Raw genomic sequence first — 13,866 nt, 5'->3', positions numbered from 1 at the left:
ACAGGTGCAGCAGAAGGAGAGGAAGGTCGTGGAGGCCGCTTGTCCCCACCTCCAAGTGACCATCAGCTGACAGAAGATCCCATGCAGTCTAACTGACCTTGAACCACCTTGCCACTTGGAGTTTCTGGGAGATCAAAAGAGCTCACAAGGATGAGTGGCAGGGCTGGCCCTCTGGTCTGTCACCCATCAATCATTGCACACAGGAGTTCAGTGAGGAAGGACAGACTACACCTGATGGACTCACACCACATGTGAAGAGGGTCTGTGGTGGAGAGACACCTCGCAGGACGCTTCCTCCTTTTATGTGGGAGGTCTTCCCTGGTGCGATCATGCAGCATGTGAAGGCTAAGGCACGGAAGTCCACGTGTGCGAGCACTGAGTACAGAGATGCGCCTTAACCTTGACACGGAGCACTGCCGTGGCAAGTAGAGGTGACTGGAGGTCCACTGGTTCATTGCTGCTCTAGTTGGGGGTGGAGAACTAGCAGTACTACATCCCTGCTACCCCATGACATCAGTGGAGAAAGGGGACCTGGAGGAGAGGGTTTCAGAGCATCACCATGCGCAGGGCTAGAATTTGGAGTTTGTGATGCTTTTGTATGGGCTAAAAGAGCAGAGAGCCGAGTGGGTGGGCCATCTCCCAACCCACCCCATCCTGATTTCATGACCTTGAGCAAGCCCCTGGGCCTCAGCTTCCTCAGCCGGTCAGTGGACAGCAGTACTGCCAGACTGGTGGGCACATGGTAATTGTCACCATTCCGTTTGCATACCCAGATGGACATTGAAAATTCACAGGAGGTACAGACTGCCTCCATCGATCCAAGCAATCCCACTGAGATCAATTTACATCCACGTGACATCATGAGGATGTGCTTTTATAATGAAGTTGTAAGCAGAGTTTCTGGAGTCCACCCGACCTGGGATCAAGTCCCAGCTCTGTGATCTTGGCCAAGAATCTCCTGGTGCCTCCAGCCTGCCATTTCCCCAACTGTGAACGCACTCCCTTCTGGGTGGTTGAGAAGAGAAACATGCCCATAAAACCCTTGCTGGGTCTTGCGGGTTGACAGTGCCTGTCATGTGGCAGCTGGTTCGTCCTGGGACTTGCCATGGCAACTCTTAGCAGGACACATGCTTCTTTCCTGCAGGCAAAGAAAGACAGAAGCTTCTGCAGGCCACCCTGCCGCACCAGCTCTCCTCTTCAATTAATCAATCAATTAGTGTCTGGTGCCGCACCCGGCCCTACAGCACTGTCTCCATCATTTGTTCCGTTCCCGTGTTGTGCAATTTCCATTCAACATACATCATAAAATCCACAAAACATCTTAAACTTTGCTTTGCGCAGCCAACATCCATTTATCTTTAGCCTTTGCCGTGTTCTTTCGTTCCGGCATTTCCCTATTCCTCTCTGGGGATTGTTTCCATCTTGTCTGAAGAAAACTATTTTGTGTGAGTGTGTTTTTTTTTGTCTATTTTGTCTTTTTCTACAACTTATTTTGTCACCTTCATTTTGGAAACAGACTTCTACTGTCTGTGTGAAATTCTAGCTGGCAGCCGTGGTCTTTCTGCATTTCGGAACGCCCTCCCCTGGTCTTCAGCTCATCTTTCCATTGAAGAGTCAGCGCTGGGTCTTCCTTTGGCGGAACTCTCTCTCTGCTCTCCTCCCTCCCTCTCTTCCTTCCTCCTTTCTTCCTTTTCTTGTTATAAAAATATAAGTCTAAGCACAGGTACTGCGAGGTGCACCTGGCCTACGTGCACACGCTCCTGAGTGAGTGGATCACACGCAGCAGCCAGCAAACAGACCAAGGTCCAGATGGTGACCCGCACCCGGAAGCCTCCCCGTCCCAACGGCACCGGCTGCCCCCAGGCCCGACCCCACACCCCCCCACCGCTGTCAGCGCAGGTTAGTTTTCTCTTCCTGCTGTTTGTTGGAGGGGTGCAGTCTGGCACTGGGCGCCTGCTGGGTGCCGTGCTGGCCAGGCTCCCTCCTGACCCTGCTGCAGGGTGGCAAGGGCCCATGTTCTCCAGCACCCTGAGAAGCCGATGTGGCGATCCCAGGTTCATTATCACATTCCTTTTACAGCAGTGGGCACTTGGGTGACTCCCAGCCAGAGGCAGTGGTGCCAGGAGTGTCCCAGTGTGGACTCAGGTAAACACAGGTAGGGGTGGCATCTCTGGTCTGGTCGGTGTGTTCAGCCTGCGTAGGAGAGGCAACCAGACACGGAAAGTGGCTGTGCTCCAGCCCCTGTGACCGAGAGGCAGCCGCCCTCGCCCCTCGACTTGCTGACCCAAGGTGACTTTGTCTTCTACATTTTAGTCACTCTGGAGGGTGCTGCCCAATTTTTGCAGGGGAGGGTACCAGGGATTGAACTCAGGGGCACTTGATCACTGAGCCACATCCCCAGCCCTATTTTATATTTTATTTGGAGACAGGGTCTCACTGAGTTGCTTAGCACTTCGATTTGTCCGAGGCTGGCTTTGAACTCTCAATCCTGCAGCCTCAGCCTCCCGGTCACTGACATTACAGGTGTGTGCCACTGTGCCCAGCAACTGCTTCCCAGTTTTTGAGCTTGGTGTTGACACCACCTTGTCTTGGAAGCCATATTTTCATTTCTAAATCTCACTCAAGTAAATCTTAGTCCCATCTCCCCTTCCTTCATTCCTCTTTGTTTAAGCCCCTGAATTTCTGTTCTTCCCTCCTTCCCCCTATTGTGAGTTAGCATCCACATATCAGAGAAAGCATCCGACCTTTGGCTTTGGGGGATTGGCTTATTGCACTTAGCATGATCGTCTCCAGTTCCATTCACTTACCAGCCAAAGTTATAAAGTCACTATTTTTTATGGCTGAGTAACATGCCATAAATGTGTATATAAAGCACATTTTCTTTATCCATTCCTCTGTTGAAGGGCACCTAAATTGGTACTATAACTTAGATATGGTGAATTGAGCCTCTATAAACATTGATATGGCTGCGTCATTGTAGTCTGTTGATTTTAAGTCCTTTGGGTGTATGTATGCCAAGAAGTGGGATAACAGGGTCAAAAGTGGTTCTATTCTAAGTTTTCTGAGGAATCTCCACACTGCTTTCCAGAGTGATTGCACCCATGTGCAGTCCCACCAACAATGTATGTCACTCTATTTAGTCTTGACCATAGGTGACTCTTCAAAATCTTGCAAATAACCTGGTAATGGCTGTAAGTGTATGTGTGAGAAGGCACACACACACACACACACACACACTCATGCACACATAGAAAGGGCTTCTTCAGTGACCCTGTCTCAAGCGTAGGTAGTGAAAGCACTGAAGAATACCTATGATGTTGGGGAACGTGTTTACGGCTTAGTCCTAGATCCTGATTCTGACCCAGAAATGGAGGCAAAGAAAGGAACCTGGCTTGTGATGTGTGTCTGTCTGCTCACCCTGACCCATCCATCCAAGACATTCCCCATGCACTGAGCTGGGGCCTGAAGATGAGCAAGACAGTCCTGTTCTTCCCAGGGATTTGGAGAGACACGATCAAAAGGAATGGGCCATTCTGTGTGAGCACTGTTCTGGCCAGGCACAGCACGGTGGAAGCTCCTTAACGCTCCGGCTCACCTCTGAGTCCCTCATACCTGGGGAAGTCCCAGGAACACAGCAGGCCCCCATCTACATGCTCTGTGGGGAGCACGAGGGTGGCGCTCCTGTGGGGCAGGGAACCAAGATGGCGGGGGGCGTTAGTGAGTTCTGATGGCTTATCAGGGGGCAAGCCCAGCTGGTGAGAAGCTGGGAACCCCGGCCTTTCCTCCTCAGGTGTCCTGGTTCTCTTTTCCCTCAGGTGTAGGGGTAGGGGAGCTAGGGCGACTCAGTTCAACATGACCTGGACTGTGCAGAACCAGGGTGACAGAGTTGAAGGCTCCAGAGGAAGAGGGGCAGGTGGCCCAAGGAGGGCAAGGGGCTTCCCAAGGGAAGCAGCATTGGAACTGCCTTTACAGGCAAAGGACCGTTTTCTGGGCCTCCAAGGACATGGGGTTAGATGCCAGTGAGACCATGGGGCCATCGCAAGGGACGTTCCCAAGGCCCGAAGGCCTCCATCTGATGAAACCGTCAGCACGTTCCAACACGACTGTGTGTGAAGGAGCTTTGTGAACTGTGATGCACCTGCGAGGGACCACGGTGACCAGAGCAGGACCACAGTCTCTTTGAGAATTTGTGATTCTGGCTCCAGGAGTCCATGGGAGGGTGTCAGCTCCGGGTGTAGCCCTACACACCTGGCACCACAGAGGGCAGTTTTGCTGCTATTGTTCAACAAAACTCCCAGCCATTGGTTGCGGGAGGAGACCCTGGAGCACCCCTCACCATGGGGTTTGGGTTTGTTTACTGTTTCCTTCATTATTCACGTGGAGTCCACGCACAATCCAAAGGAGGCTCACGTGGGCATGAATCAGAGAGAACTTGCCAGCATCCTCCTCCTTCGTCTGCCTGGAGCCCGGTGGCAGCCTCTGTGGTGCTTCAGGACTTCCAGGGAACTCAGCTGGAACACTTGACCTTGAACGTAGCAAGAAAGAGCCACAGAAGGAGAGTGCATTGCTTGTGGTCCCGGAGCAGGGCCAAGGTGGAGCAGGCAGAAAACCCAGGCCTCCTGCCCCCTGAGCAAGCTCCTTTCATGGCAGCCTTTGCTCCAGAGCCCGCCCTGCCCCCCTCCAGCTCAGACAGGGCCCCTGGAGAGGCCCCAGGTGCCGGAACCACACCTTCAGCTCCTTGTGTATGTCACATGTCTTGGGCTCAGTCTCCTCCTCTATGAGATGGGATTTCATGGAGAAGGAAGGGCAGGTGACACAGTATGTGCTGAGCCCAGAGCCCATGGCCAGCACACAGTGGGTCCTGGGTAACATGGATTCTTAGCCAGCTCTATTTCCTTTCTCTTTGTTGCAACAATCATTTTATTACAGATGTTTTCCATCTGACCCTGTGGTTTCAGGCTGGCCAAACAATAATTAGTCAGAGCTGTCTCTGTGGTCACCCAGCAATGTTCTGTTTCTCAGATCCCAGCTCTTTAAAGAGTCAGCCTTTCAAATGAACCTAAATGGGTCTGCGGTGCTCCTTCTGTTTTCGCCTCTTGATTCTGTGAGGGGAGGTCTGCAGGCACCTGGAACAGAGGGGTAACAGGGACCAGGAGCAGGCGCCAGAAACCTCCCCACCGTCCCTCCTCCCCTTCAGCTGGGAATGGGGGGATAAAACTGGCAGTGGGGGAACCACCTGCGGCTCTTATTTATTTATTTAATGGCAAAGATCCGGCACAGCCAAGCAGAGTAAATATTCGAAGCTCTGCAGAAGACTAACAATTCGGTTCCGTCTTATTCATGGTCCATCAGTGAGAAATTACTTTGAGCCAAACCCTGGTGTAAACCCAGGGCATCGGAGCTGGGTCAGCATCGTCTTCCCCAGTGGTGGGAATCTGAGACCACCTGCTGACAGTGCAGATCAAGGAGTCCCACCCCTGCAGCCCCAGAGCCCAGGAGAGGACACTGGACAGGGGGGCCCCAGTGCTGCAGCCCCACTGGCCAACAGTGCTGGATTGGAAGTCATGCTCCAGGAGGCCGAAGTCTTGTGTGGGACACAGGCAGGCACAGAGGCACCACTGTGGTCAGGAGCTTGGACTGGAGTTTGGGCCATTGCCAGTCTGTAGGGGAGCACTGGCCGCACATGACAATCAGGGAGGGCTCTCGCTGGGGTGATGTCCTGGCTGAGTCTTGAAGGTCAAGGAGGACCTGGCAGATGAGAGGCACAGGCAGGTAAGAGGGTGGGTAGACTGTTTTGGGCAGAGAGAGAACAAGGGAGGAAACAGAAAGCCCAGAGGCCTGCAGAGATGGGCAGCGTGGCATTGCTCTGGGTGGGGTGAGAGGAGAACAGGCTGGGGGTGCAGGGTCCCAGGCCAAGGGCTCTCAGGACACTGATGGGAGCAGTCCCTTCTCTCTGCAGCTGTTGGCCACCACTGGAGGACTTCAGTAGGGGAGGATGCTCTCTGACAGGTGTTGGAATGAGAAACATGGAGCTTGTGGGCAATGTGCCTGGGCCAACCGGGGTACAGAAGCTGATGAGGAAACTCCAGCCAGAGCTATGGAACAGAGGAGGGACCCCAGGTGAGGACAGAGGAGAGGGGCCAGGTGGAGGTGGGGGCAGAGCAGAGGCCCAGGCCTCTGGGGCAGCGAGATGGGCTTCAGGGCTGGGTAAGAGGGGCGACTCACTCAATTTTCTTCTCTGATTGGGTGTGTGTGAGGGGGAGGCATGGAGCCTCACCTTGAGAGAGAAGGGCCAGTGCGTCCTGCCTGGCCACCCAAGCCCCTCTTCACGTGGGCGGAACACTGACAGTAAGTTCCCAGAAGGCCGGCTCGATGCTTAGTATCTTCAGAGGCCAAATCTCTGCAATTGCCAATTCAGGACTGATTCCTAGTTCCCTTGGACGCTGGCTCCCAGTGTCAGAGCTTGGAGACCATCCTAGTGAGGGAACAGGGAGAGGGAATACAAGTGACCCGCCGTGGCAGCCTGTAGCACCTGCCCGAGGTTGTCTCTGCTGCTGCATTTCCAGTGATGGTGGGCTTGCTACTTCATCTCCCCTGCCACGTCCTCATCTGCAAGATAGAGAGGCTCACCCTATAGGGTTGCTGTGACGATTTGGCAAAGTGGTGACTGTCCTGTGTTTTAATGGTGTGGCCAGCCCTCTGAACTCTGAGTCTTCTAGTTAACTGTCGGGGCAGACACTGGATTTCCGACTCAGGCTTCCTGCCTCCTGGGGTAACCTGGGGGGAGCAGGGAGGCTTTCCAGAAGCAGACGGCCAGTGGGGGGGCTCGGGCGGTCCTCCTCCATCCCTGAGTTCCTGTCACTGGGGCTCCCTCGGGTCTTCTCAGCAGCAATTTCTTCTTAACATAAAGGCCTGAAGGACTCCAAAGAAGTCCACTGAGACCCTTCTGACCCCCAGGTGGCTCCCAGAATTTCTGCACTTGCGTTTCTCTGCGGAGTTAGTGACCAGTGAAAGTAAGCAACAGCAGACTCAGTGCCCAGCTGGGTTGGCTTCAAGTCTGGATTCACAAGGCCCTTCCACAAACAAGGACAGTCAACAAATAAAAAGCAATTCAGCTGTTTGTGTTATTTGCATGGTGGAAATATCAGCCCGTCTTGCTCCGTCTGCTAACATTCTGATCCCCCACCCCCAGCGTCCTGCTGGTGTTCCTTGTGCATCGACTGTGAGCAGATGGAGTGCAGGCCTTCCCCAAATTGTCCTCACTGAGGCCTCGCTGCCACATGCAGGGGTGTGGGGGCCTTTTGGCAGGTGAGGAAGCCGAATCACAGAGTGGAGCAGACAGGAGTCCACAGACCTTCCACCCCACGTAACTCCCCGTCGCCAGAACCCGCTGTTCTCCACGTTCCTTGGGTTTGACCCCAGCTCGGCAGCTCCTCTTCCACACAGTCCCTCTGCATCGCCTCCTGCATTGGTGCTGTGCTCGCTCATTGAGTGGTGGTTGGAATGTTCTGCCTGTGGACACACAAATATCGATGCTCTGATTTTTTCCAGGGGTCTTTCAGCTTCTGAGGGAGGTGGTGGAAGCAAAGGGTGCAGTGTGTTCTGCCCCACCTGGGCTTCCAGGGGTCTTGGAGGAGTGGAGCAGGAAATGGAGTCAGACCTGGCCTGAGGCTCTGCAGGGTCAGCAACCCCCCTCTGGAATTTCCCAAGTGTGAACTCTGACGTCAGTTTTGGCTTAGTCACCAGTGTCAAGCCCCCGAGAGGGGCTACCCACAGCCAGCTGTCAGGGCCGGTAGTGAGGGTTAAGATCACCCCTCTTCTGGAAGTCACATTCACATTCAGTCCAGACCCTCAGGCACTGTGTGCAAGCATGTTTGCTGTCTAGCGAGGTGGTGGAGAGTGCAGGTTCCTGAGTCGGGCAGTCCAGGAAGAGATCTCGAAGCAATCCATTTAATCTAGGTCTCAATGTCCTAACCTGAAGATAAGGTGGTAAGAGTACCTGCTTCACGGGTTATTCCCAGAATTGAGTCTGTGTAAAACATAGCTCTTCATGCAAAAGTAGATGGTAAAAATCAGGGAGAAGGAGCAGCAAGTCATGTTCTATCCACCAAAGCACCAAGGTCCCACAGATCCAGCTCAACACCTGTCCCATGGGACTAGGACCAGTGCAGGAACACGCCCCTCCCAGACTGGGACGTGCTCTGCAGACAGGGTGAGGTCAGCGTTCGTTGTATGGTCACTCTAGTTGTCCTTACTAGTTTGGAGGGCTCTGTCCATGTCTTCTGTCCTCTAAGACTATCCTGGCACATGGTAGATGAAGTCCAGTCACTCTAGAGATTGACCCCATATGCAGCACATCAATGGGGTCCCTTGAGTGTTTGCTGGGCTGCTTGCTTGGGGTCCTCAGCCTCCTTCCCTCTGCACTCTGTGCGTGCTATCCCACCCATGGCAGCCGCCGTAGCGCCTGTAATGACAGACACTCACATGGACAGCTCTTTTCAGATTTAGTGCTTTGAAAACGTTCATTAATGTTATTATCTGCCAAGGGAATCCCAGATGTCAGCTATCCTTTCTCAGAAAGGGAAAGAACAGATTATCTGTTTGCAATATGCTTCATCTACCATTTTAAATATATGGCTTATCCTTCTTTTTAGAAAAAAATGGAAATTAAACCATCTCCAGGAATTTTTCTTCTTTGGAAATTTCCACACTTGCATGCGTCCTTCAATTAAACCTGAGACCAAATCATGTTCCCCTCGACTGGCCGTTTGAGTATTTGTAAGTTTCTCCAACAGAGAGATTAGAGGGAGCAATGGATTCCGTGAGCCCTCTCGTGCCCCCAGAGACACTCCTGGATGTCAGCACAGCCTTGTGACAGGCCTGGAGTAGCATGCAGCTCACTGGGTCCCTCTCCTGTGCCCTCCTCCTGAGGGGCTGAGAGCTCCTTGGGCACTCTGTGCCATGAAACCCTGTTCTTGTCCTGGGTGGTTCCCACTCCTGGGCACATCCTCTCCCTCCGTGTCCATTCTTGCACCTTCCTGGACTCTGAGCAGGACGTGTCTCGCCCTAGCCCCCCAGCATCTGTCTCTGGGTCTCTGATCAGGAGATCTCCATTTTCCTGGGCAGCAGCAGCTCCTGAAGTCCTAACAGTGGATTCCAAAGTGCCCCCCCAACAGCCCTCCTCCTCTGACACACTCTCCTCCCCTTGGCTCGCTGGGGTCAAGTGAGGACCATTGCTGCTCCCCCACTCTGTCAAGCCCTCACTGCCTCTGGCCCTGGCCACTGCCTCCCTGGACTGGTGGACTGCTCCAGAGTCACTGGGCTCCGCCCCTGGCAGCGCAGCATCTGCCTGGTGCTGTCTCCTTCAAGTCCTTCTCTGCAGCCCACCTCCCTCTCCCAGAAACACACCTCATCCTGGGCTGCTCCCCCACCCCCCACCCCCCGACTTGCACTTCCTGTGCCTCCCCACGTGTGAATTCCTCATTTACAGGGAGCTCTGCCCTTTCCGTCCTGATTCAGCGTCTGCTCGCCAAGGCTTATGTGTCCTCTTCCTTGTCCTCTGACAACAGTGATGGGCACATGGCCCACACCTGCCTAGGCAGCAGCTTCTGGGAGGCTGGGAATGGCCCAGGGAGACACAGACCCAGGCAGGCCAATGCGCTCAGCTCAGGACTCTCTTCCTGGGGCTACTGGGAGGAAGCTTCTTTCCCCTCTGGAACGGGGCGGGGGGGCTGGTAGATGTGGGCCCCCAGCCACAGGAGGTCTTCTTACCAGTTCCAGGGAAGTAAGTGTGCCTGAGGCTGAAGCTTGGTCAGAGCAAAGCCAAGCCTGGAGCCTGAGAGACGTGCCTCAGGACCTTTGCATGGTCCTTTCCTTGTGCCAACTCACCTAGGTCCCTAAAACCAGAATTTCTACTTCCTTACTGTGTTTATATGGCCCAATAGAATCCATTTTTGTTAAGCCAAGTTGAGTTGATGTAATAAACCCCCAGCACCAGAAAGAGACTTGGATGGTTTGAGTCAGAACGCCTCCTCTCTGGGAAGCACCCTCCCTCCTGGAGGACCACATTTCCCCGCCACCTTTCCTCCCTGGCCACTGCTTGCCTCTCTGATGGCCCTCATCACTGTCGGGTGATGTGTGACTGGCCCGTGTGGTTCCTCAGTCTGGGAGTCCTTGAAGACTGAGATCTTAGGCGAGGAGCCGGCTCAGCCACGGAGATGGCTGCTTGCTTCTCTGCCAGGAGCCAGCCCATGTCACTTAAGCAAGTGGCATTTTAAACAGGTCAGCGAGCTGAGCCCTGAAGTAAATTAGAAATTCCTTTTGATTAAAAAACACCTTTTATTTCAAACACATAGGATCCAGACTGAGTTTATGTTTTTAATAAGCTGTTCCATATTCTGAATTGGATTTATTTTTCAAGGTGGGATAAAAGCAGAACTGGGGATGGGGACATAACTTATTAATATTTGTTCACAAGGCCAAAGTGTCAATTAGTGAATTGTATTTGGAGGGGAGTAGGAGGGAGTTGGGGTGGGTAAGGATTTGTGACTCAAATGTCTTGCGGCCCTAAGTCCTAGACCTGGGAGCAGGCAGAAGGGGCAGGGGCTCCCTGGTCTTGACCCCTGGAGCCGTGGGAAGCCCTGGGATGGAAGCTGGTGTCCTTCTCCAGCTTGATGGGATGGTGGCCCCTGCTCCAGTCCCAGGCACCCAGTGCCCAGCCCAGCCGGGCAGGGCAAAAGCATCTGCAGCCTCGGGAGGCATGGGAAGTGACTCCAGCCCCAGGCTGGCCTCTGGGCCTCCGCCCACGGCAGGTGGAGGGCGTCCTCTGCTCCATGCTGTTATTCCTGGGGAGTGTGTGGGAGCAGATGTGAGGACACCATCCCCTGTTCTTCATGGTCATTTCCTTCCCTTGCTCGGGCACCTGTGAGGTCCAAAGCACTCTTTTTAGGCAAGGCACAGATGGCCAGGACAGAGGGTGGGGCTCAAGCTCCCCTGAAAGGGGATTCCAGAGATGGAGCCCCAATCTTGGCCCTTCCTCAGCTGTTGTGTGTGGGGAGAGACATGGATGTCTTCAGGCTGGCCAGGAGGGATGCCGGACGCCTCTCCCTGGGCAGATGCGATTATCCCCCTGGGATTTCTGTCTCGTATTTGATCACATATGAATGAGAGTTCCCTCTGTCAGCTAGCTGTAGGGAGAGATGGCAGACTCTGGTTAGTCAACCTTTCCATGATAGGAGCTGGCTGGTCCATCCTGTGTCTGGGAGTACCTGTCCGGGCTCAAGCGTAAAGGCCTGGGCGTGTCCTCATTTGCTCCTGCACCTGCTGAGCTGATTATCTCTCTGGCGCCCATCAGCCTCTGCTTCCGACCCTTCTCTGCAGGTCTCGGCTTTGCCGCGATTTGCCTCTCCCTTCCATGGAGGGCTGCAGCCTGTCTCCTACCCAGCTTCATCTCTAGCCACACTCCCCACAGCCATCTCCCGGACACAGCATGTTTCTTCAGGTCTCTGCACTCCATACCCTGGTTCCTTGGTTAGGAGCCCCGCTTCTCCTCTTCTCTACTCAACAAGCTCTTATTCATTCTGCAAAAGCCAGTGCAAACAGGCCCTTCTCTCGGATGCCCTTTCTGGCCTCTGTGGGTAGACGGAGTTTCCCCAACTTTAATTTCCACAGTGTGCCTGATCTTCCTCGCATATCTATTAAAAAGAGCTTGACACAGATTTCCAGATGGCATCAGGTCCCCACCCCAAGACAAGTAAGTGAGTTACAGGCATCAGCAGGGTATGTTCAGGGCTTTGCAGAGGAAAGTGGTTTCTTCTACAGGCTTCTACAGGCTGCTGGGGCAGGGCCTGGCCCCCATCTGAGCACCCCAAGAGCCAGAAGTAGGTCAAAAGCAATGGCTTCTCTTAGAAAGCCCAGGTCTCCTAATTCAGGCACAAGAGAGAGCCTGAATTATTATTTTTAGTTCAGAAACTATTTTATATTTACCAAAGACTCACGAAGGCAGCCTCGGGCTCCTATATGTCCTGGGCCCTGCTGCCTTCCTGCTGACGTCTCATGGGCCCACAGTGCCCTGGCCCAGCTAGGGACTCGTTACTGCTGAGATGACTGGCTCTCTAGAGGGGTGAGGCCAGCTGAGCCGCTGGCTCAAGTCTGCCCCCCTTCCCAAATCTCCTCTTTCTCTCCAGGATCTGACCCAGGAGCCCACCTTGCATTTTAGCCATCAGGTCACATTAATCTCCCCAGATCAGCTATTATTTCACAGAGGAGGGGTTACCGAGATGGAATTTGACCTTGACCCTCTCCAGCCTTATCTTGACCATTCTCCCTGTTCTCTGGTCACTGGTGCACGATCTTGAACATTCCCTGCTCCTTCTTATCTTAGCATCAGAGCTTCGTGGTTTTCTCCACTTGAATATTTTCTCACTTTGTTGACTAACACCTGTTGGTTGTTTGGATGTCATCTCAAATGTCCCTTGTTCAGAGAAACCTGTCTTCCTGGATGACAGGGGCAGTTTTGTTCGAGAGCATTCATAGAGTTGTCACAGTTGGTCGAATACATTATTTGTTCAGTTAGTTGGTTAATGGCCCCTCCTTCCTGATGGGGACTGGATATTCTAAGTTTCAATGTTGTTGTTTCTCTGCTGTGACCGTCCCCGCATTCGTCACAGGACCTGGCACACACCAGGTCTTTCCAGGTGTGTTTTATGCAACGGGTGAGTGGGCAGTGGAGCTGCAGGGTGGGTGGGGTTGGTACAGGCTGTGCTGTGCTGGGAATGGCCAGCCAGGTCCCCTGACCTCCCTGATAAATGCGCAGGTGGAGGCCTCCAGGGGGAAAGCTGGGGTAGGATGGCAGTGGGGCTGGGGACAATCCAGGTCATCTCAAATTTCCTTAAGAGACTCATCCCAGAAACCCCCAAATGACTGCGGGGCCACACATCCACACAGGTCATCCGTGTCTTCGCCCTCTAAATAGATACATAGAAATAATGCATGCATGGGTGCTTCCAGGATTTATTTCTACTAACTAGACTTTGAGAGTATTTGTATCTACTGGAAACATATAAATTATTTGCTTTCTTAAATTATAGATGGCATATTTATAGCAAGAGCACAAACATTGTGAGCACGTTTTATAAATATATAATCCTCTTTGCGAACACTTCCTGCAGGTTTGCTGTGTGCCCAGCTTGGTGCTGAGTCCTGGCGGTTCATCATTGGATTCAGTCTTCATCACTAGCCCGTGGAGGAGACGGAGGACTGGGGTTTCCACTTTCTTTTCTAAAACAGAAACATTTTAACAAATAAAATAACCTTCAACATTCAGTAGAGAGGAAAGCTCTGCTGTGTGTGTCCCTGCTCCCCCGATTCTCCAGGGGAAGAGGGAGAGTTGGGGGGTAGCGTGGGGTTGCCGGGCTGAGACACTATGTGATCTGGGTAGGCTGAGACATCTCTGATCTCAGTTTCCTTTCCACTGATACTTCCCAAATGTTAATTACAAGGATTAAGTGAAATAATGTATTTTATTATTTTTAAAAATCTTGTTTTAATTAGTTATACATGACAGTAGACTGCATTCATACCCTCTGGAATATCATATCTAGATGGGATCTAATTTCTCATTTTTCTGAGTGTACCTGTTGTAGAATCACATTGGTCATGCAGTCACATGTACACATAAATGTCTGTTTCATTCTACTGTCCTTCCTATCTCCACATCTCCCTCCTTCCCCTCCCATTACTTCCCTCCCCCTAATCTAAGGTAACTCTATTCTTCTCTAGAGCCCACCCCCCCCCCCGCCCCCCATTGTGAATTAGCATCTGCATATTACAGAAAACATTTGGCCTTTAGCCTTTTGGAATTGGCTT

The 13,866-nt window shown here is 52.8% G+C and overlaps 1 long non-coding RNA gene across 1 annotated transcript; it reads left to right on the top strand.

The window, feature by feature from the left end:
• Positions 1-5,929: 5,929 nt before the first annotated feature.
• Positions 5,930-13,328, top strand: LOC124095723 (uncharacterized). The gene is made up of 2 exons (XR_006852585.2): positions 5,930-6,120; positions 13,170-13,328. It is a non-coding gene; the product is annotated as an uncharacterized LOC124095723 (long non-coding RNA).
• Positions 13,329-13,866: the final 538 nt, after the last annotated feature.

Source organism: Marmota monax, unplaced genomic scaffold, assembly GCF_021218885.2.
Source record: "Marmota monax isolate L192 unplaced genomic scaffold, Marmota_monax_Labrador192_F-V1.1 WCK01_AAM20220418_F8-fsc00073, whole genome shotgun sequence".
In the NCBI taxonomy this organism is placed as follows: Eukaryota; Metazoa; Chordata; class Mammalia; order Rodentia; family Sciuridae; genus Marmota; species Marmota monax.
Note: the sequence above shows the minus strand (reverse complement) of the source record. Positions and strands in the feature narration are given on the sequence as shown.